The sequence below is a fragment of the Corvus moneduloides genome, chromosome 12 (assembly GCF_009650955.1).
Source record: "Corvus moneduloides isolate bCorMon1 chromosome 12, bCorMon1.pri, whole genome shotgun sequence".
Lineage (NCBI taxonomy): Eukaryota > Metazoa > Chordata > Aves > Passeriformes > Corvidae > Corvus > Corvus moneduloides.
Window position 1 is genome coordinate 2,515,600 of NC_045487.1, and position 20,386 is coordinate 2,535,985.

The window sequence follows — 20,386 nt, forward strand, 5'->3', positions numbered from 1 at the left end:
CTCCCCAGAACCACACCCAGTACCAATCACGGTGCCCAGTGCTGTTTTCCAGGCCCCAATTAATGGGTGTTCGTTAGCAGGGGTGGTCAGGGGGTCTGACACCACACACCCCAGAGCTTTCCGTGTCTCACCACCTCAGATGTCTGTTGGGGCTTTGTTTTTCTTGAGCCCAAAATTGTCATCACCTTCTGCCCGCTGGGTTTTTTCCTCTTTTCTGGCCCTGCTGTGGCCTGACAGGAGCAGGTCACGGGACAACCTGTCATGTGGAACCAACCGACCGCATCTTGGCATGGTCCCTACCCACCTTTTTTTATCTTTGGAGAGACCAGATTATGACCATAAAAGGGAAGAACGGAATTTTGGGCGAGGAGCCCTGCTCCGATTGGCTGAGTGCCGATTCGCGACGGTTTCGGGGGAAATAACCAGATGGGAGTAATTTTTGGGTCCGAGAATAAAAACAATACAACAAAACCATGTGGTTCACCATTGAAACCAAGACAGGACTTTCGGTGCTGGTGCCTCCCGTTGTTCTTGGTTCCACCTGCATGAAACTGCAGCAGGGTCCTCACTTCCACATGGGCACAGCCGCACAGAGCTCCTGGTTCCCATAAAACATCTCTGCAGACGCTACCAGCTGATGCCAATTAAGATAACATCTCCTGGAGGTTAATGGGAAGGACCTGGTGGTCAGGTTGGTTGAGAACCAGAATTGCATCCACCTTCTGTGAAGCTATCTCTGCAGCCATGACCCGCTGATGTTGCCTGAGGTAACATCTGGAGATGAAGTGAAGGCCCAGTTGGCCAGAAACCAGATGTGCAATCAGCCTCTGTCAACTTCTGACAAGCTACAGTTTGTTGTGGTTGAATACCTGCGGATCCATGTCTGAACAACCAGCAGGACAAAGTCCCTTCATGCCTGAACATCTCTCCCACCCAACACTTGTGAGATCATTTGCATGGTTTTAAAACCAGGGCTTTAATCTCTTGAGACACTCTCCTAAAATGTGCCACCGAGTTACAACACTGAGTAAATATGATAAAAAAGGCTCGGAGGGTTTCCTGGAAACTTTGGCAGCCATACTTTGGGAGTAGATGTTGGTGACCAGCAAAGTTCTTGGAAGCCATGAAGGAATTTTTTCTGTTTAATGCTTAGCAAGAGAAATGTGACAGCTGATTTAAGGCATTTGTGTCCGGGAGTGAGCGGAGGTGTTGGTGTCACCATTTCTGGGAATGCCACACCCATGCAAATCCTTCACTCAGTGCCTTCACCCAGTAAAACAAGATGGTTTGGTGGCTAATGTTGTTCTTGGAGTCGGAAGCGGCCTCTTGTCACTGAGGCGATGACAAATACGTGCTTTGCTTGTGTGCTCAGGGTGGCAGTGGGACCACCTGTGACCAGGAGAGGTCAACCCAACCACCTGCAGGACGAGGCAGCCTGGCTGCCATGCTGGGCGAGGTTTGCTTTAACCACCTCCAGAAGAAGTGGGGCTGGCAGCCTCTGGTTCCTTCCCTAAACTGAAAGGGGGTGTTGGTCCCCCCTCACTGGATGTTCTGGGCAGCATCGAGTCGATTGTTGGCTCCTTTGGCGAGTCCATCCAAGCCCACAGAGATGCACCTTGCAGGTGACTGCATGGGTGTCTCATCCCTTTCTTCAACTTCCCTCCCCATTCCGCCCTTCCATGCCAGCCCCTCCTTTTCCCCATTTTGGATAAACACCATCAACCCTGGAGTGGTCCTGCACCACCACCCCACCTCTCCCATCATGCCCCTTCCTCTGCCCCTGCCCCAGTCCCAGGTACCTTGAGCTGTCCCACGGCAGCAGTTCCTTGGTTCTCCTCACTCCACCACCCGCTGCAATTTCTCTGCCTGCTCCACTGCCCTATTTCTTCAGTGCTGACCGCAGCGGTGACTCCCGGGACCTATCGCAGCATCGCAGCCATGCTGCTTGCCCCACAAAACCAGAGGGGAACCACAGCCTCTTACTCACTGGCACCCGAGTGATGCTGCCCCATCGCCTCCTACCCGCTGGGCAGTGGTTTGGGGACAGGGGGAAGAGGTGGCTGTGAGTGTCTGCTCCGGAGTCCTCCATGGCCACCAACCCAACATCTCCAAACCCAGCCTGGGCTGCACAATCCAAGGTCTGGTTAAGGCATCTCTGCAAGGCAGGGATGAAGGTGGTGGTTGCAGGTTTGTTGTCAGTGTGGTTCAGGGATGAAGGTGGTGTTGAAGCAGCTCTGGAAGCTGCAGTGGAGACCTGAGCAGACCCATCCCAAGGGATGGTCTGTGGTTGTTTGCCTCTTGCTGAGTTAGGTGTGAATCACCAGGGGTTTGGGTCTAAACTGGGTTGTTCCGCAGGATAAGTGACAAAACTTGCCTGAAGCACTCTGGGTGTTTCAGATATTCCCTTGTCCTCAGAATTCCTCCCTGGGCTGGAGCTGTGCTGACGTCCCACTGCACTGGCTGTGAACAGAGGGACACACAGGGATTCCTGCAAGAAGCCTGGGCAGGAGCACAGTGAAGCCGCTCCAGCTCCCACCCTAAGCAGGCTCCAGGCTCCCAGACCACAGGTTTCCTTCCCAGTCCTTCAGTCCTAACCCCAAACCAGCCTGCAGAGAGCGAGAAGGAATTGCACAAATGCCTTGGCTGCGTTTCAGAGCAGCCTCCTGAGTATTGCCTGGGTGCCCCCACGATGGTGGCAAGCCCAGTCCTGGCACAGCCTGGTGCAAGGGACACCCAACCCTGCTCAAAACAGCCAGGGAGAGCAAAGTAGGAGCTTTAAGGATAACTCTGACCCTTCAAATGACAAGGGGCACACCCCAGCAGGATGAAGACAGGTATGGATGGGGCTTGGAGCAGCCTGGCCTAGTGGGAGGTGTCCCTGCCTGTGGCAGGGAGTTGGGACTGGATGATGTTTGAAGTCCCTTCCAACCCTATCCCACAGTTCTGTGACACAGCCCCTGCAGACAGGCCGTAAAACCCAGCAAATGCAGCAGGGCGAACAACAACAGGCAAATGAGCATTGAAAAAAACCCAAAAAAGCATAATTATATATAAAAAAAAAAACAAACCAAAAGCTTTAACTACATGACAGCTTGGTTGAGCCCCTGTTCCTGTATTTGCTTAGCTGAGGGCTATCTTTATAAGTCTTCGCTGCCAGATGTTCCCATATTTGCATGCGGGGCGAAGGGGAGGGATGCTCGGCGGGTCCCGGCGCTGCGGGCTCGGCGCTGCAGCCGGATGGCGATTGCCACCCAGTGGCTGCTCGCACCGAGCTGCCTTGGCCCGGCAAGCTCCCTAAAAATAACCCATCTCTTCTCCAAGCCCAGGAGAGCCGTGGCTTTTCCCTCCGTCACGGACCCCGAAACCCCCGGCTCTGCAGCCGTGAGGAGCTCGGAGCGCTCCCTTGCCAACGGCGGGGGTTTGGCTGCCTGGGAGGGACACGAAACTGGGCGTTTTTTGAAGTGCAAGTCACCGCTGCTGCTGCTGCAGGGAAGCTCTGCAGCTCTGGCAGGGCTGGGAAAACCTTTTTGAATCACCTTGGGCCACATCCTGACAAGGGCTGGCAGACCCCATCCTCAGGGAAGGTCCTAGCAGGGACCTGGGGGAATTATGCTCACACCTCCAAGGTCCCCTTTTCCTAAAACCACAGAATTTTAGGGTTGAAAGGAACCTCTGGGAATTAAAAGTCCAACCTCCTTTTTCCCCCTGAGCTCATTCCTCAGCTTGGGTCATACCAAACAATAAATCTGGGCATAATTTCTGAATCTGTGGCTGCTGCAAGTTTCTGTCGCAGGGAGCGCGGTCAGAGACACCCCAGCCACCAGGGACCTGGGCTTTGATGGTTTTCCAGCTGGTCCCTCCCCCAATGGGGCTCATTTTTTGCCCTCACGGATTTTCTGCCTGGAGTGGAAACTGCAAACTCCCCTCAGCAATCACAGCTCTCTGCTGCAGCTCTCCTAGGGATTGTTTTGCAGGTGTATTTTGTATTTCTCTATTGTCACCTCTGGAAATCACAATCAGTAAACAGAATGATTCCAGGTACCTACAGCAGCACCAGCCCTACCCCTAAACCAGCTTTTAAAATCCTATTTCCATTACTTATGCAGCAAACAACGCTCACCTTCATACAGACACCTCTCCCACACACCCATTTAACCACAGACCCTTTAAATTCAGCACAGTGCACCTTGCTGTGGCTAATGAGGCTAATTAGAAGCAGAGGAAAGGAAATGCTCTTGCTGCAGCATTATTATTCGTCTTTTTTTCTGATGCTTCAGTGGTTGGAGCAGCTCACGTACCTTGTAAGGCTTTAACCTCCAAGGGCTGGAGGTGTTTGCTGCCCTGGCTGAGCCAGCTGCTTGTTCCTTTTTGCTTCCAGCTGCTGCTGGAGCTGGTAGGGCAGCAGATTCCCTGGATTTCATTTGAAATGTGCTCTGCATCCCTTGGAAATGCTTGGAGGTGGCTGTTCCTGAGCTAGAGCTGCCTGAGCCCGGGGGGAGCTGTATCAGAGTTAATGGCTGCTGGCAGATTTTCTTTAAGACTTGCAATGGAGCATAAATTCCCTGATCCCGAAGCTGGAGGAGGATAACTGGGGCTCCAGAAATCCTTCTGGTGGAGTGGTGGTTGCTCTTGGGCAGCTGGAGAGGGGATTGCTGCTCCCCTTGCCTCGGTGGTGCCCCCATCACGGGGGGTGTGGGTGTTCCCTCTGCTCTCTTCCCTTCCCTGGGGGTTTTCTGCTTGGAAAATCCTGTTAGGCTGCCCTGCAAGGAGAGAAGAACCTGTGTGAGCTGATAAAGAAATTGTTGGGCAGCTGATGGAGGGGAGTGTTGGGATGAACTCCCTTCCCTTCTCCATCCCACAGGGAATGGGAACAACCCCGGGACAGCTGCTCGGGGACACCCTTGGGGTGCTGCTTCTCAGCATCCTCGTCCTTTACCAAAGCCAACTTGGCAAAATGAACAGGGCTGGAAATCTGGGAGGACCCAGGTGCTCCATGGGGGCTGGTTTTGGGTGTCCAGAGCCAGAAAATTCATTTCTGCTCTAATCCCCTGATCTCAGGTGCAGTTCTGGCAAGGCTCTGGATTAAGAAGAAATTATTTTCTCAATCCTGCTCTGAAGGCATAAGGTTTAACCTTAAACCTCTGCTCAGCTGCCCCCTCGCAGGAATCACCTAGTGCTTTCCAAGGGAAAATTCCCAGTTGTGGTTATCCCAGCACTAATCCCAGTGCTGGTTTTTCCAGCAGCCTGGCTCTGAGGCTGTTTGGGCACCCCAAGGTGCCACTGCAGCAGCATTTCCTCCGCAAAACCTCGTGTCCTGCAGCCCAGCTGATCCCCCTCCTGCAGAAAATCACCCATGGGAACTGCTTGACCACTGCTAAACTTTCTCCCAGTGCAAAACTCCTTCCCTGTTGCTCAGCATTTAATTTCCACTCGGTTCATCTGCAAAATAAAAAGCAAAGATTTGCAGCCTCCAAACCATTTCCTCTTTCTGTGGGATGCGCTGCTGAGCTGGGGACAAACACAGCCTGTGGGGGTTTGACAAAGCCTGGCTGTGCACACTCTCTGGGCTGGGTTTAGTGGGGGTAAAATCAGCTTTTTTTTGGGTGATATAACAGCCTGGGCTGCTGTCAATTCTGTGTTGAAAGGCAGAGCAGCAGTGGGGAAGGTGAGAACTGTGCTGGCTGCACGGCTGGAAATATCAGCCCCAGGCTCTCCTGGAATACCGGTGGGACCAGGCAAACATTAATGGGGTAAAAGGAGCGAGATTATTCCCAGGGGGTGGAAAAACACCGGTGCGCATTGCCCAGAGTGGTGGTGGCTGCCCCATCCCTAAAAGCATTCAAGGTCAGGTTGTACAGGGCTTTGAGCAACCTGAACTAGCTGAAAAATTCCCTGTTAATTGCAGGGATGTTGGATTAGATGAGCTTCAAAGGTGCCTTCCTAAGGAAGCTGCATCGGGAGGGATTTTGCACAAATCTCAGTTGGAGGAGGTGCAGCCCTGGCAGCTGAGCAGCAAAAACGTCCCCCCGAGTGCTAATGAGAAAGCAGAAACTCTGCTTTTTCCCCTAAATCAGCCTAGAAAAGGCACTCTGGAGTTTCAAAATCGAACCTTTTGTCAGACTTCCTTAAAAATTTAACTTATTCCTTCGCTGGGCTCTTCCTTTCCCTAAGGCGAGAGGGGAAGTGGAACCATCTACCCCTATTGATTTTTAAATATCTGCTTTTCCTCAGAAACGCTCAGGATTTAGCTGCAAAGCTGAATGCTTAAAAATGGGCTTTTGCGTCAAGTCTCAGGAACTTTTTATTCTTTCTCCTTCTGAGTATCATCTAATCATTAAATGTGTAACAAGTTGCCCAGCCTGGCAAGTAATTTCCTAATTATCTTAATACAGAGATGACATTGTGTTTTGTGAAGTTGTTCCTTGTTCTTGAAAACCTGGGGACAACGGTCACATTTATATTTTATTCTTGTATTTGATATATATCCATCCATTTCTAGTTTGTGCCTCACCTGTGTATCTATGAATAAAACTCTTCACGAAGCTTTTCAAACTTTAATGTCCCAGCTAAAACCCATTTGGAGAAGCAATTGAGGCAAACCGCTCAATTTTCCACTTTTTTACCCACTCTGCCTTCTTCAAAAGGCCACTTCCCAGCCCCTCCATAGTTCTTTTTTTCCTGATGGACGGATTTATCAGTCCTATTCCTCCATTCCTGGTTGCTCTGGCTGGCAATTATCAAATTAACTACCTCCGTGGAACGGATTTATTACTTTATAATAAATTTAGGGGAACTGCTCTTTTCTGTGCTGTGAGCAATGCTTGGCCTGACCTGCGTCCCAAAGCACTTTAATTCCTGCTTTAATCCACACGGGATTGATTCCCAGGGAATAAGGAATGGAAGGAAAGGAGATCGGATGGAGACAGGACTCTGCCAAACCTGGATCCATTCGAACCTGGAGCTCTGCACAGAGAAAGGTCCCTAGGTGAGCGCTGCTGGCACATTCCAGCCTTTGAAGTTGTGAGGAATTAAGGATTTGAGGGAGATTTAGGGATGCAGGAGCAACCCAGCCCCCCAAAATAGCGCCAGACAAGCCCAGCTCTCCATGAGACTCCGCACAGCCCCAACCCCGGGGAGCGCCGGGGAGCTTCAGCTCTGGGAAACGCCTCAGACAGGAGCGGGAGCTCGGACCTCCCTCAAAGGCTGCCTCGGGTCCCTCTTCAGGCGGCTGGGAAAGCTCCGGCTGCGCGGAGAGCTCCTCACGGGGCTTCTCTTGGAGACTGCCTCCCTCTACTGAGAGCCAGAGCCACCCGCACGCCGGGCCGGGGCTGCCCCGGGAGCTGCGAGCGCCTTTGGGGGATGCTGCGTGGGGCTGGGATGTGCCTGGGAGGGCCTTTGGGTGCTCTCCAGCACGTTTCAAGGGTGCTGTGCACATTTTGGGTGCTCTCCAGCATGCTCCAAGGGTGCTGTGCACATTTTGGGTGCTGGTTTGAATGCATCGAGGGTGTTGTGCACATTTTGAGTGCTCTCCAGCATGCTCCAAGGGTGCTGTGCACATTTTGGGTGCTGGTTTGAATGCATCGAGGGTGTTGTGCACATTTTGAGTGCTCTCCAGCATGCTCCAAGGGTGCTGTGCACATTTTGGGTGCTCTCCAGCACGTTTCAAGGGTGCTGTGCACATTTTGGGTGCTGGTCTAAATGCACCAAAGGTGCTGTGCGCATTTTGGGTGCTCTCCAGCACGTTTCAAGGGTGCTGTGCACATTTTGGGTGCTGGTTTGAATGCATCGAGGGTGTCGTGCACATTTTGAGTGCCCTCCAGCATGCTCCAAGGGTGCTGTGCATATTTTGGATGCTCTCCAGAAGGTTCCAAGGGTGCTGTGCACATTTTGGGTGCTGGTCTAAATGCACCAAAGGTGCTGTGCACATTTTGGGTGCTCTCCAGCATGCTCCAAGGGTGCTGTGCATGTCTCGGGTGCTGTTTTGAATGCATCAAAGGCGCTGTGCACATTTTGGGTGCTGATTTGAATGCATCAAGCGTGCTGTGCGCATTTTGGGTGCTGATTTGAATGCACTGAGGGCGCTGTGCACATTTTGGGTGCCCTGCAGCACGTTCCAAGGGCGCCGTGCACATTTTGGGTGCTGTGGGCGCTGCACTGTTCACATCCAGCTGCTGTGAGGGAACCTCAGGTGTGGGTGCTGGATGCGGCACAGGCTGTGAGTGCTGCGCCTGCAGAATCCCGGGATGGTTTGGGTTGGAAAGGTCCTTGAGGATCATCTCGTTCCACCCCCTCACACCACCGGTGCTTGATGAGCCTGAGCGGTGTCACCGTGCGGTGCCAGCCGGGGACAAGCGGTGCTGGCCGAGGCAGGAGGGTGGAATGACACAAACAATTCCCTTCCCAGCACGGGATCTGCCAGCACGCCGGTGAACGGGCAGCTGCGAACCAGCAGCCTGAATTTATCCCGAACTGGCGCTTTGCGTCAAGTGGCTGCTGTGTTTTTAATCCAATCCCCGAGCCCCCAGGCAGGATTTGTTGTGCTGCTGGATTTTTCCTTTGCCAGCCAGGGTAGGATTTCATCAAACGAGCTGGATAATTTCCCCACATCCTCAGGGGCTCGCCGGCAGCTCAGCTCCTCCGGGCTGCCCTTAGCAACCAGCGCAGGAAAAGCAGAGCTCCCGCACCACAGGATGATTTCCACCCTCTGGAGCAGCGGGCAGGGCACCTGAGCATGTCCCGCTCCTGCTCTTTGCCCTCGCCTTTGTCACAGCTGAGCCTCTGCTCCTGGCACAGCCGCAGCCGCTGGCTCCAAAGGATTTGGATGCCATCCTAAATCGGCGGCAACTCCTGCGGGGGGATGTGCTGGAGGAATGCTGGGGCTGAAAGCAGCGAGCCCCGAGCACCCTCAGCTCCTCCAGGCTGACCTGAAGGTTCTTGACCCGGGTGGGTGGAGGGAAAAATATTTATTGTCCCAACAGCGAGGAGCAGGATTTTTCCAGCCGGAGGAGCTGAGGCTGCTGCAGAGCTCTCAGTGAGGTTTGTTGGAGGGAAAGGGGAAAACAAGAGCAGCAATTCCCCCACTCATCCTTGCAAAAAGGTTGATTCCCTTCCCACACTGCCAGTGACCCCGGCGTGCCGTGGATCCTGGTCGGGAGCAGGGTCAGTGCTGCTGGAGGCAGAACTTCCAGCTGGGGAACACATGGAAGCGTGGCCAGCAGGAGCAGGGAGAGGGGACATTTCCAAGCCCTTCTGCCCTGGCAGCTGAAGGGGCTTCCAAAGGAAAAGGTTCTTTTCAAGTTTATGGCAGGGATGAGCCTGGCAGCTGGAAAGGAACCCCCGGTGAGGGATCAGCCATGGGAAAGAAACGTGGGAACAGCAGCAGGGGCTGATCCCACTCGGAGGATGAGCAGGATTTACTGCATGGAAGGCAAAAAAGAAATGAGCTGAACACGCCAGAAAAATGGGGGCTGAAGGGAAGTAATGGTGCAGGATGTGCAATTTCAGGTAGTAAAAAAGTCAATATTTTGGGCCAAACCCACAGCACCGTTTTGCTGTTTTCTGGATTTTGAGGCGTAAAATGCTCTACCCCTCCCTCCAGATTTGGGCTTATTTCTGTTGTGCTTCTGCCACGTGTTGATAAAGGCTCAATATTGATGCTTTGAGGTTATCAGTCAAGCAGAAGAGCTCCCAGGCACTGGAGCCAGATCGATTTTCCTTAAGGAATCCTGCTTGGAAGTCACCAGCACAGGCACCTCTGTCTCTGCTGAGCCTGGTGTGATTTCTGTGTGTGCACCTCAAAAAGGTGTTAATAACAACCACATCCACACCCCAGGGGTGGCTTTCCCTCCCCAACCCACCTCTCCCTTCTCATCTGCTCCCCAACCTCGAGGTGGGATCAACCAGGGCTTTGATTTCAAAGCTTTTTTCTTTTCCCTTCCCCCCCCCCCTTTTCTTCCTGTTTTACTCCACCCCCCTGCCAAATTTCCTCCCTCCTTAAAGATCCGTATCTGCCCCTACCCCGCTCTTTTTTATGGCACCTATCACCCTGCTACCTCTGTGCGGATGAGGGCGAGCACGGCTGTGCTGCAGCTCCCTAAATCCCCGGGGATTCCAGAGGCCTGGAAAGGCGACAGCCACAGCTCCCCTGGATGCCATATAACAGCAAGGGGGCTGTTTCCACCAAAGGGTCCCTGCCACACATCCAGCAGCTGGGGGGCTTTGATTCAGATAGGGATCTGCGCAGGGCTGGCCTCCAATTAAGGGCGAGGGATGGGGTTTTATGGCTCTGGTTTCCCCCCACTGGCGTCGGAAGGAATGGCATTGGATGTCAGCGGGATCTAAACCCTGGGATGGGGTGGTGGAGTCTTCTCCTGGTGGCTACAGGGAAATCTGGGTAGGTTTCTCTTTTTTCTTCTCTCCAAGAAAATGCCTGCTGGTCACTGAGCCTGACACACCGCTAGATCAAGAGCTGAGAATCCCCGTGGACCGTTTTGTTGGAAATTGGGGATAGTTTGGGAAATAGGAATGGAAGAAAATGTGTAAAAGCTGTGTTTTTAATACATCCCTGCCCTGTGACTGGACAGACACCAGCAGCTGTGCCTGAACACCTGAGCTTTTCTATTTGCTGCAGGGTAAAACGGGGGGAAATGAGGGAAAACAGGGAGAATTTGGGCATTTCCCGGGAAAAGCAGCGTTGTGCCATGCAGGGGTACAAATATTTGCATGCTGGGCATTAACTGCACCTCCTGAGGGATTAAAGGATCAGGGAATCTCCCTGTGCCAGGTTTTACAGTGCCCACTGCATTGTCCCAGGCTTCTTCCCTTGTGCCCAAGCTGCCTGGAACTGATTTTGGCATGTGCAGCCAAAACTGCTCCCCCAGCACAGGAAATATTTGCATCCATCCTAAGGCAGATCCCTCTGGGTGCATTTGGGGCTGCTGCTTCCTCCCCACTGGAAGCAAATCCTAGGCAAATCCATGATCAGCTTTGTAGGCGGGGGAGTGTCACCCCAAAATTCCGGAGGCATCTCCAGGTGGGGGGGTTGCAGGAGCCGCTGCTCATCCTGGCTGTGCCGAGGGGCAACCAGCACCATTCCCAACCAGCCTGCGCTGTCAGGGCATTAATTACGGGAATCTAATGGGAAATGTAAACAGGAAAGCTCCGGGGGGAGATAAGGGGAGCAGGGATGGGAGGCAGGGGCTGACAAGCTCCCTCTGGTGCGAGGAACGGACTTCAGAGCAAAGTTGACTTCCCAGCCCGCGGCTGGCGGCCACTCAAAGGTGTTAATTAGGGTGGGAGATAACGCCTGGGACACTGTCCCCAGCTGTTCCGCTTTTTTTGGGAACCATCACATTCCTGGGGCTTGAAGTTCAGCGGCAGAGACCCAGAGTTGGTGTGTTGGAGGGATGGGGCCCTGCATTGCTGTGCAAGAGTGGGAATGGCTTCAAACTGAGTTTAAATGGGATTTTGGGAAGGAATTGTTCCCTGGGAGGGTGGGCAGGCCCTGGCACAGGGTGCCCAGAGAAGCTGGGGCTGCCCCTGGATCCCTGGAAGTGCCCAAGGCCAGGCTGGACAGGGCTTGGAGCAGCCTGGATCAGCAGAAGGTCTCCCTGCCCTTGGCTGGGGTGGCACTGGATGAGCTTTAAGGTCCTCTCCAACCCAAACCCTTCTACAGTCCCACGGTTTTCATCCACTTCAAGTGAGTTGAGGAAATGGCTGGGGGGGGGGGGGGGTAGGACTGCGTTTTCCTTGTGTTCGTGGCATTTTGGTGTCCCCACAGCTCAGGTTTGTGGTTTAACCAGCAGCCCAGCCCTGCTTACACTGCTCTGAGCAGAAGAAATCCCCTCACCAGTGCTGTCCTACATCCTCCTCCTCCCGCCCACCAGGCTGTGCCAAGGACATCTCCCTTTTTGGGGAGTGGGAGTTTAATGCAGAGAAGAAATGGTTGGAAATGGCTTGTGCAGGATTTGGGGGAACTGAGTCTCCTTCAGAGGTAAAATCCCCTTCAGTGGGGTCTGGGAATGCCCCTGGCATCTCACAGAGGCCAGGTCCCATCCTCCCTGAGAACCAAGTGTCATGACTGGAGTGAATTGGAATTTAGTGACCTTGCTGGAGGAAATTGTTTTGCTCAAACCAGGATATATTTAGAATTTTTTTTTAGGATTTTTATTCTCAGCCATTTTTCTTTGCAGGCAGGTTTCACTTCTCTTTCTGAGCCTCTCTTTGTGTTTTCCTTTGCAAAAGGAGAAAAAAAAAAAAATCCCTCAGTGCTCTGGGGAAACAATTTTCTTCTCGCTGCCCCCCGCCACGAGCCCGACTGCACTGCAGAAATCCTGCTCATCTCTTGTCAAAGCTTGAATGGAATTAATTTAATGGATTTTAAAGGTGTTGGATGAGGTGGGAATCTCCTGCTCTCCCTGCCTTTTGAGGAAATCCTCTCCTGTTGCTTTGCCTTCCCCTGGATTTATCTCTGTGTCATTGAGAGCATAACTCTGAACCTCTTTGAACTCCAAAGGACAAGGAAAAAGTGTAAACCCAGCTATTAAAAAACCTCTTTTCCAGTGCTGCTCCATTTAAAATCCATCTGGAACAATAAAAGGAGTGGCACTGTGATCCCTGAGCCATCACCCCACAGTCCTGCTGGCCATGGAGCTCTGCCCTGTTTGCCCTGTTTTCCCCATTTTCCCTGTTTCTCTTCCTTTCCAGTTGTCTCCTTTACAACCAGAGAAAAGCGGCGCATCCCCAGCCTGCCCTGAAACACAACATTCCCAGAAGGTGGATTTGTGAATGGTTGGCTGCTCATGATGTGCCTCGGGGCCTTCATTTTCGGGATTTTTTTCCAGGCCAGCTGAGGGAGGAAGTTTGCAGGATGTTATCAGCATCCTGTTGCTGTGACCTGCTGAGCAATAGCATGGAAATGTCTCCCCTTCACCACACCCTGGTGGCAACCTTTTGGCTCCTGTCTGCTGGCCGTGTTCTGCAAGATTAATGTGTTTTTCCACACATCCATAGCTAAAAGGCATGGATTTTTCGTTTTTCTTGGGTGTTTTTTAGGATTTTCCCGTTATCCAGGCGTTTCTGGCAGCATTTATAAAGTGTGCAAGTGACTCCTGGCATGGTGGAGTCACCTCACCGGGGGACATCCAAAACATGGTCAAGGTGTCTCATCTGCAAGAAGGGCGGAGAAGGGTTTTGGCTTTTGGGGTAGAGAGTCATTGGTTGGAGAGGATTGACAAAAAACCCAACTGAACCCCCCCCCCCCAAAAAAAAAAACCAATAAAAGGGAATAAAACTAAGAATTATGTCACCTTAATGAGGATAAATGTTTGATTTTTAGCTGTTGGAGGGGTTTCCCCCAGGGCAGTCAGTAGTGAACATCTTGGATGCTCCATGTGCTGTGTTTCCACCACCAGCCACGATATTGGCTGTTATCCATGAAATTCCATGATCCCTGGCACTGGAATGAGTCAGGCAGAGCAGCTTTTCATGGGAAATGGCTTTGGTGCAATGGAATCCTTCTCAGGGAGTGCCTTCGTTTCACCAAATTACAAGAAGAAACCAGGCTGAGCTTTCTCCTTTCATCCTGATGGTCATGTAATTCCATAATTCTTTAATATCAGCAGAATATTTCAATTCCCCTGGAAGAAAACATTCCAATGGTTCCAAAAATATCTATTTAGGCATTCTTGCTCCAAGGGATAAAAAGAAGAGAAAGTGAAGTGTGAAAACAAAACTCCAAAGCTCCTCTCAGAAGATGTTTTTTGCTCTTTCCACATCCCATTCCCCAGCTCATCCCTTCCCACTGCTCTCCTTGGAGCATCATCAGCAAAGGGTTTGAGCCACAAGCCTGGTTCTCCTCCAGGAACATCCCTTGGGAATGTCCAGCACCCAAGTCTGGACAGCCAGGGCTTGGAAAGGTGAGAGGAATTCGTTGTGTCCAGGTTTGACTCCACAGACTCATCGTCCCTCATCTGGTACCCAGTTCGAGTGGGGTTTAATGGATGGAGAAAAGTCAAGTCCCACTGTCCTGATTCACCCTGAATGGGATCCTCATGGGAGCAGCCAAGCCCTCCAAGGAGAGATGGTCCTCAAGGCTCCAAGCTGACTTTGGATTTGGGCTTTTTACCCTCTTTGTGTGTTCAGGGTGAGCTTGTGGGACTGAGCTGAGCTCTGGGTGGTGGCCACATCAAGCTCTGCTGTGGTGAAGGCCAAGCAGAACAACAGGAGCTGCTCTTGGCTCCTGGAGTAGCCATCAGCTTTTATCATCCCAAGGATTCCTGGTGTCTCTCCAGCTGCATGGCCTGAGGCTGTGACATTGTTTGTCCAGAGCCTTTCCCATTCCTGGCAGAACAGGCTGGTGTTTGTTATAGGGAGAAAAAGCTGCCTCCAGCAGGAATAACTCTGATTTAAGGTCCTGGTCCTTTTTCAGGGCTCTTCAGGGAAAAGATAATTCTGACCCCATTTTATCCAGCCACCTATTTTTGCTCAGCTCGATGGCAAAGCCTTGGCTGGAGCTGCCAAGTAACGTCACCTCTGTCCCTTTGCCCCCTGTGCCTGGGGGCCAGTAAATCTGTAGGCACACATTAGGCCTTCCTGAAAAGCCTGGCATTGCCGGGAGAAAATCAAAAGCGGGAGGGTTTTTATGATCTCTCTCCTTATTGTCTTCTTTTTTTTATTGCATTTCGGAGTCACCCTGGAGAGCAATCTCCATCCCACAGCGTGGCCCTGCCAGACTTCCTCTGCTGTCGCTGTGACCTAAGGAATGGAGGCCAAGCCTTCCCCTGCCCCGAGCATTAATGAATTTAGCTCTCTAAACTCCAGGGATCCCTTTTTCTGTGTGTTCCCAAGCTCCACTGGGACTCCCAGGGCTTTTTTCCCTCACAAAACCATCACCCCAAACTTGCGTTTGGGAGCGGAAAGGCCGCGGGTTCCTTGGCTGGTGCCGCGGTGGGAAGTCTCTGGAACCCCCTGATAATTCCTGACTCCCAGGGCGGTCTGCACGGGGGAGAGGCTCGGAATCTGGCAGGAGCCCGGAGAGAGATGCTTCTTGCAGGGAAACTATGTGCTCTGCTCACTCATTAAGCACTTATCTCCTGCTCCTGCTCCGAAGGAGGACGGGGTTGGAGCGGAGGAGGCGCGGGACACACCAGGAGGCCGATCGCAACAGGCACAGATCCTTTAGGAGAAGGTAGAAGTGAGACACCATTGCTGAGGTCATGGTGAGGTTTGTAGGGACTCCTTTTGGCCCTTATCATTCCAAAGTATGCAGCCCACCTCTGCTTTCCTGGGAAATCGGGAGGTGGATAAAAACTGTGCTGCGGGAAATGTGCTGATATCAGCTCCTCAGCTGGAGTCTGGCTTCGTCCCCTTAATCACAGAATCATGGAATTGTTTGGGTTGGAAGAGATCTTCAAGCTGATCTAGTTCCCAACATCCACATTCCTTCTCGATATCCCATCTACTGTGTCAGTGGGAAGCCATTTCTGCTTGTCCTGTCTCTCCAAACCTTTTTCCAGAATCCCTCTCCAGCAGTCCTGGAGCCCCTTTAGGCACTGGAAGGGGCTCCAAGGTCTCCCCAGGGCCTGCTCTTCCCCAGGCTGAACGATCCCAATTCTCTCAGCCCTGCAGGTACTTCCTGCCTTATTCCAGAATTGCTGTAATCAGTGGGATTTTCCAGTAAAAAGTCACGTTCCATCGTGCTTTGGGAGCTGCTGGACATGAGAAGGGACAGGGACAACTTCTAGGATACATCCACGATAAAACTTCCCAAGGTTTGACTGGGATGTGTCGTTGGGATTTTCCCCTTGGCAACCAAAGAAATTACTTAAGGAAAAAAGTCATTGCAATTTCCTCCTAATTTTTGCCTGTTCCAGGAAAAGAGGGGATTTCTCAGTCTAAGAGGGAGGAAGGACAACCTGGCAGCCACAGGCCAGTGCCTGGCAAAGAATTCCAAACCTGGAGAAACTTGTGCCGGACCAGCCCATATTTCTATATCTGGATTCCCAGCATGGGATGGGTTTTCAGGATCTGACCTTTCTCTCCTGGCAGCGACTAAACTTCCACCTTCCTTCCCTACTTGTCTTCCGAGAGTGGCAACAACTCCGATATCAATCAATCAATTAATTAATTACACACTTCCGCGCCTCCTTCTATGGGTCCAAAACTGAGCTCGGATATTTTACTGAGAAACTTTTCCTGGGCAAAAAATATCCACCTGGATTTTCTTTCTCTGTTTGCTTTGAGGCATGAGGCATTGGATGAGCTGCCTCAAAAGCTGGAAAAATTCTGATTAAAATGGGAATACTCTGCTGAACTCTTCAGGCAACCTGTTTCTTACCCTTCCCTGTGGATGCTGGCTTTGGTGGGCTGTTCCCATGCATGAGGAGCTCTTTTCCGTGGATTTACCTTTCTGCTGGAATACAGCAGTTCTCTCTTCCCCCACCAACGCTGCATTTGCAGCACGGTTGGACTGATGAGCTCATCAGCTGCTGGCTCATCCCAGTGCTCCATGCCGCAGCCAGGCTGCTCCACACTCCTTTTATGTCACACGACATTCCCATCATAATTCCAAGGTCAACATTTTGGCTGACTCACTCCAGGCCAAACAGGGGATTTCCAGAAGCAAAAGCTGCAACAGGAATATTTCTTTCTGCTTGGGTTTTTTATTATTTTTCCCCTCCTCTGTGTGTGTGAACCCACTGGGAAGTGGCTGGCCTGACTCTGCACATCCTGGCAGGGCTCGGCTGAGCTCATCCCAGCTTCCTTCTGATCCTTCTGGGAAAGGTTAGAGGAGCTCCAGGCTCCTCATGGCTGCATAGGGAGTCTCCTTGCACCTTGGTAAGGGAAATGGGTGCAGCTAAATCATAAAAATGTGGAATGGGTTGGGTTGGAAGGGACCTTACAGCTCATCCAGCTCCATGGGCAGGGACACCTTCCACTGTCCCAGGTTGATCCAAGCCCCGTCCAGCCTGGCCTGGGACACTGCCAGGGATCCAGGGGCAGCCACAGCTTCTCTGGGCACCCTGTGCCAGGGCCTGCCCACCCTCCCAGGGAACAATTCCTTCCCATTATCTAATTGAAATGGAGCTTAGAAACAAAACAAATTATATATTTTTAATATTTTTAGATGAGTCTTGAAGCTGGGTCTTTGTGGGAAACCGCAAGTGAAGCGCCTACTGAAATATCCACGTGTTGATGCAGTCTGGGATCAGCAGGGCAGGACCCTGGTGGAAAAACAAAGGGATTCCCTGTTAAACCTGGTCCATGCTGGCCTTGGCTCTTCCTTTAGGAATCATCCAAGATAGGGTTTCATGTGTGCCTCATGCTGTCAGGAGTGGTTATGATCACATCCCCTTTTCATTGGCCTTTGCACATCTCCTCCCAAACCTAGAAATGTTCTTTCACCTATGAAAAAATAGTAAAAAAATCAGATTTTTTTCCCCAAACCCACGATACCTACCTTGAATTCCCAAAGCGCAGCATCACACCCTGGCTGCAAAGAGCCTTTTCCATCATCCCCGGGGCTGGAGCGGAGTCAGCACTTGGAAAACTCTCCAGGAGGGGGGGATTGTTCCCTGGGCTGACCGATGCCCCCTCGGATGCTGCAGGGAGCTGACGGAGCAGTAAGAGGGGACAGGAAAACAACATTCAGCTGTGGCATTTGCTGCTTGCGTGCAGCCGCAGGCAGGAACTGCTTCCTCTGTTTCCAGGCTTTTAGGGAAAGGGGAGCTCCGCGGAGTTGCTAAATTGGAAATGAAGTGAAAAAAAAATCTTGCTTCGAACAACAGAATGTTATGTTTGGCTATTTTTTCTTTCTCGTTTTTTTTTTTTTTTTTTTTTTTTTTTTGGAAGACAAAAAACACAAAACCTTGGAGTGATTTACATGGGAAAGGGGAGCCGGAAACAATTTTAGAGGCTGTTTTCCAAAATTGATGAATAACAGAAGATACAATGGGTAAAGCAAATGGCCCAAATTTCCTGCTCTTTTAAGCAGCTGAATAGATACTGAAAACAAGGGTGCCCTGTTTTTCTCCTGATGGAGCTGCCAGAGAAGAGGGATTTTTCCTGGGTTATTTTGGTTCTGGAGGCAGGAGCAAGGTGGGTGCTGGGGGTCCTCGGGACCGTGGATGCTCAGAGGAGCAGGATGCATGGGAATTCCAGAGGTGGGGAAGAGCAGCGTGGGCCAGAATAATTTTGAATAATTTCTGGCAAATAATGTTGCATGAGTCATGAGGAGGGGTCTGAAACTTCCTTTTGGATTTTAAAAAAATTATTTCTCATTTGATTTCCCCTTTGCCTGGGGCTTTTTTCCTCCAGAGCCAAGCACTTTTCCCTCCTGACCCTTATCCCTCACCCACTGGATGAGGACACAGGTTTGGCTCCAAAAAAACCCCAAGCTGGAAACTTTTATTTCTCTTTGCAAAAGCCTTTGATGCTTCCAGAGAATATTTTTGTTTTGCTTTGGGGAAAAAAGCCTTGGATGAGATCCCTGCAAAGCTCTTGTCTTCCTCTGCTTCGCCAAGATCCAGGAGCTCCAGCCCTTGTCTGGGACACCACAGAGGATGTCCATGTGTTTAATCTCTTACCAGTGGTAGAAAAATCCAGGGAAACTTCCAGTAAAGCCTCTCTGCTGTGTCCTCTTTCCACCCCACGTGCACAAAGTCATGGTGCAGTGAAGGGATTTTGGTTAAATGGACAAGCAAGAACTTTCTTGGTGGCTTTGCAATCAAACTGTTGGGGGTTTAGCTGGGGTGGAAAAGGTTGAGGTTCAAGGGCACGGTGAAAAGCAGGAGTTACCGCTCTGGAGACCTGGAGAACATCTCTCCAGCCTGTCCAAACTGGACACCACTGGAAAATCTCGAGATTTTGGACCTGGCTAAGAGGTTTCCGTCAACATTTCCTCTGAGCAGATATTTTCTGCTTTCAAAGCAAACCTGAGGAGTATCACCACACTGAGCTGGTGAATTGCACGGGTGCATCTTCCCATGATCGTGCCTGCTGGGTCCTGCAGTGCCCTGTGAAACAAGGCTTCTCCCGGCTGCTTTAGGCTTTGAACGTGCTTGAGATCATGAATCTCTATCCCTGTTCTTTTTCCCATCTCTCCAACATCTCCTCCTCCCCAAAATCTGGGAACTCCACCAGGCAGTTGCACCCAATTAATCAAATAAAAGTAACCACAGACAGCAAACTGAGCTGTTAATTGCACTCAAAATCTTGTTTTTCACTGCTGGGTCAAGTGACCACCCCTCCCCAAACCCTCCTGTTCCTCAGGCTCCTGGGTTGGACAGAACGCACATTAAATAATGCAAAGCCACAATTCCAAAATCCCTTTCTTGGGTTGTTTCCCATGTTAACCAAAGCCCAATAAATCACGTCGTGTATTTATGGCCTCTGCGAGCAAATTGTCATTCAAAGGCCACTTGGAGCCTTCAAACCCGAGTGAATTATTGTGGATGTGATACACACCTCTTCCTTAGCAGCACATTCAGATGTCAGGGCCCTGAGGAGCACTTTCCTCCCTCAGGCTCATTCAGGCCTCAGAGGAAAAGGGATTCAAACCACTCTGGTATTTTTAACTGATTCTTTCCCGCTGGTGGAGGCAGACTCAGAAGTTTTGCTGAGCCATCACCCCTGTAGGTCATCTGGTCTGTGATTCCACATGAATTGAAGGAAGGTCTTGGATGCTGAGCCTCTGGAAAGACACAGGGAATTTATTTGATGGTATAAAGTCAGTGAGAACTCCCCGGTCCTTACAGAGAATCATGGAATGCTTTGGGTTGGAAGGGACATTAAAGATCACATTTTTCCAAAAGTCGACCCCAAACATTGATCAAACATTGATCATCTCCTGGGCTTCCCACAGGACATCCACCCACAGCAGTGCTGGTGGTGAGGTGAAGGTGAGGCGAGGTGTGAACAACAGGTCAGTGCTTGGGGGAAGGAGACAGAAGCGAGTCCCCCCCAGGGAATGCCCTCAAGGTGAGTGAGGAGAGCAGTGAAAGTGTGAAGAAAATCTGTGGTGAGGCCGTCACTGCATTTTTGGGGGTGTCTGTGACAGCTTGGATCTCAGTGCTTGCAGCTCCACATGATCCTGGAATCCTCACTGCTCCACATCAGCACTGCTCAGTGCTGCGAGAGGGTCAGGATGGACAGCAGGAGGAATTCCTTCCCAGAAAGGGGGACTCACCATTGGAATGCGCTGCTCAGGGAGGTGGTGAGTCCCCATCCCTGGAGGGATCCGAGAAATGACTGTATGTGGCACTCAGTGCTCTGGGCTGGGTGACAAGCTGGGGATGAGTGACAGGTTGGATTCCATGATTTTGGAGCTTTTTTCAACCTAAATGATCCTGGGATTCTTTGATCCTAAGTGAGCTGGATCCTGTCCACG

The 20,386-nt window shown here is 51.4% G+C and overlaps 1 long non-coding RNA gene across 1 annotated transcript; it reads right to left on the reverse strand.

The window, feature by feature from the left end:
* Positions 1–17,097: 17,097 nt before the first annotated feature.
* Positions 17,098–17,751, reverse strand: LOC116449699. The gene is made up of 2 exons (XR_004242502.1): positions 17,459–17,751; positions 17,098–17,222 (listed from the first exon to the last, which is right to left on the reverse strand). It is a non-coding gene; the product is annotated as an uncharacterized LOC116449699 (long non-coding RNA).
* Between the last annotated feature and the right edge of the window lie 2,635 nt (positions 17,752–20,386).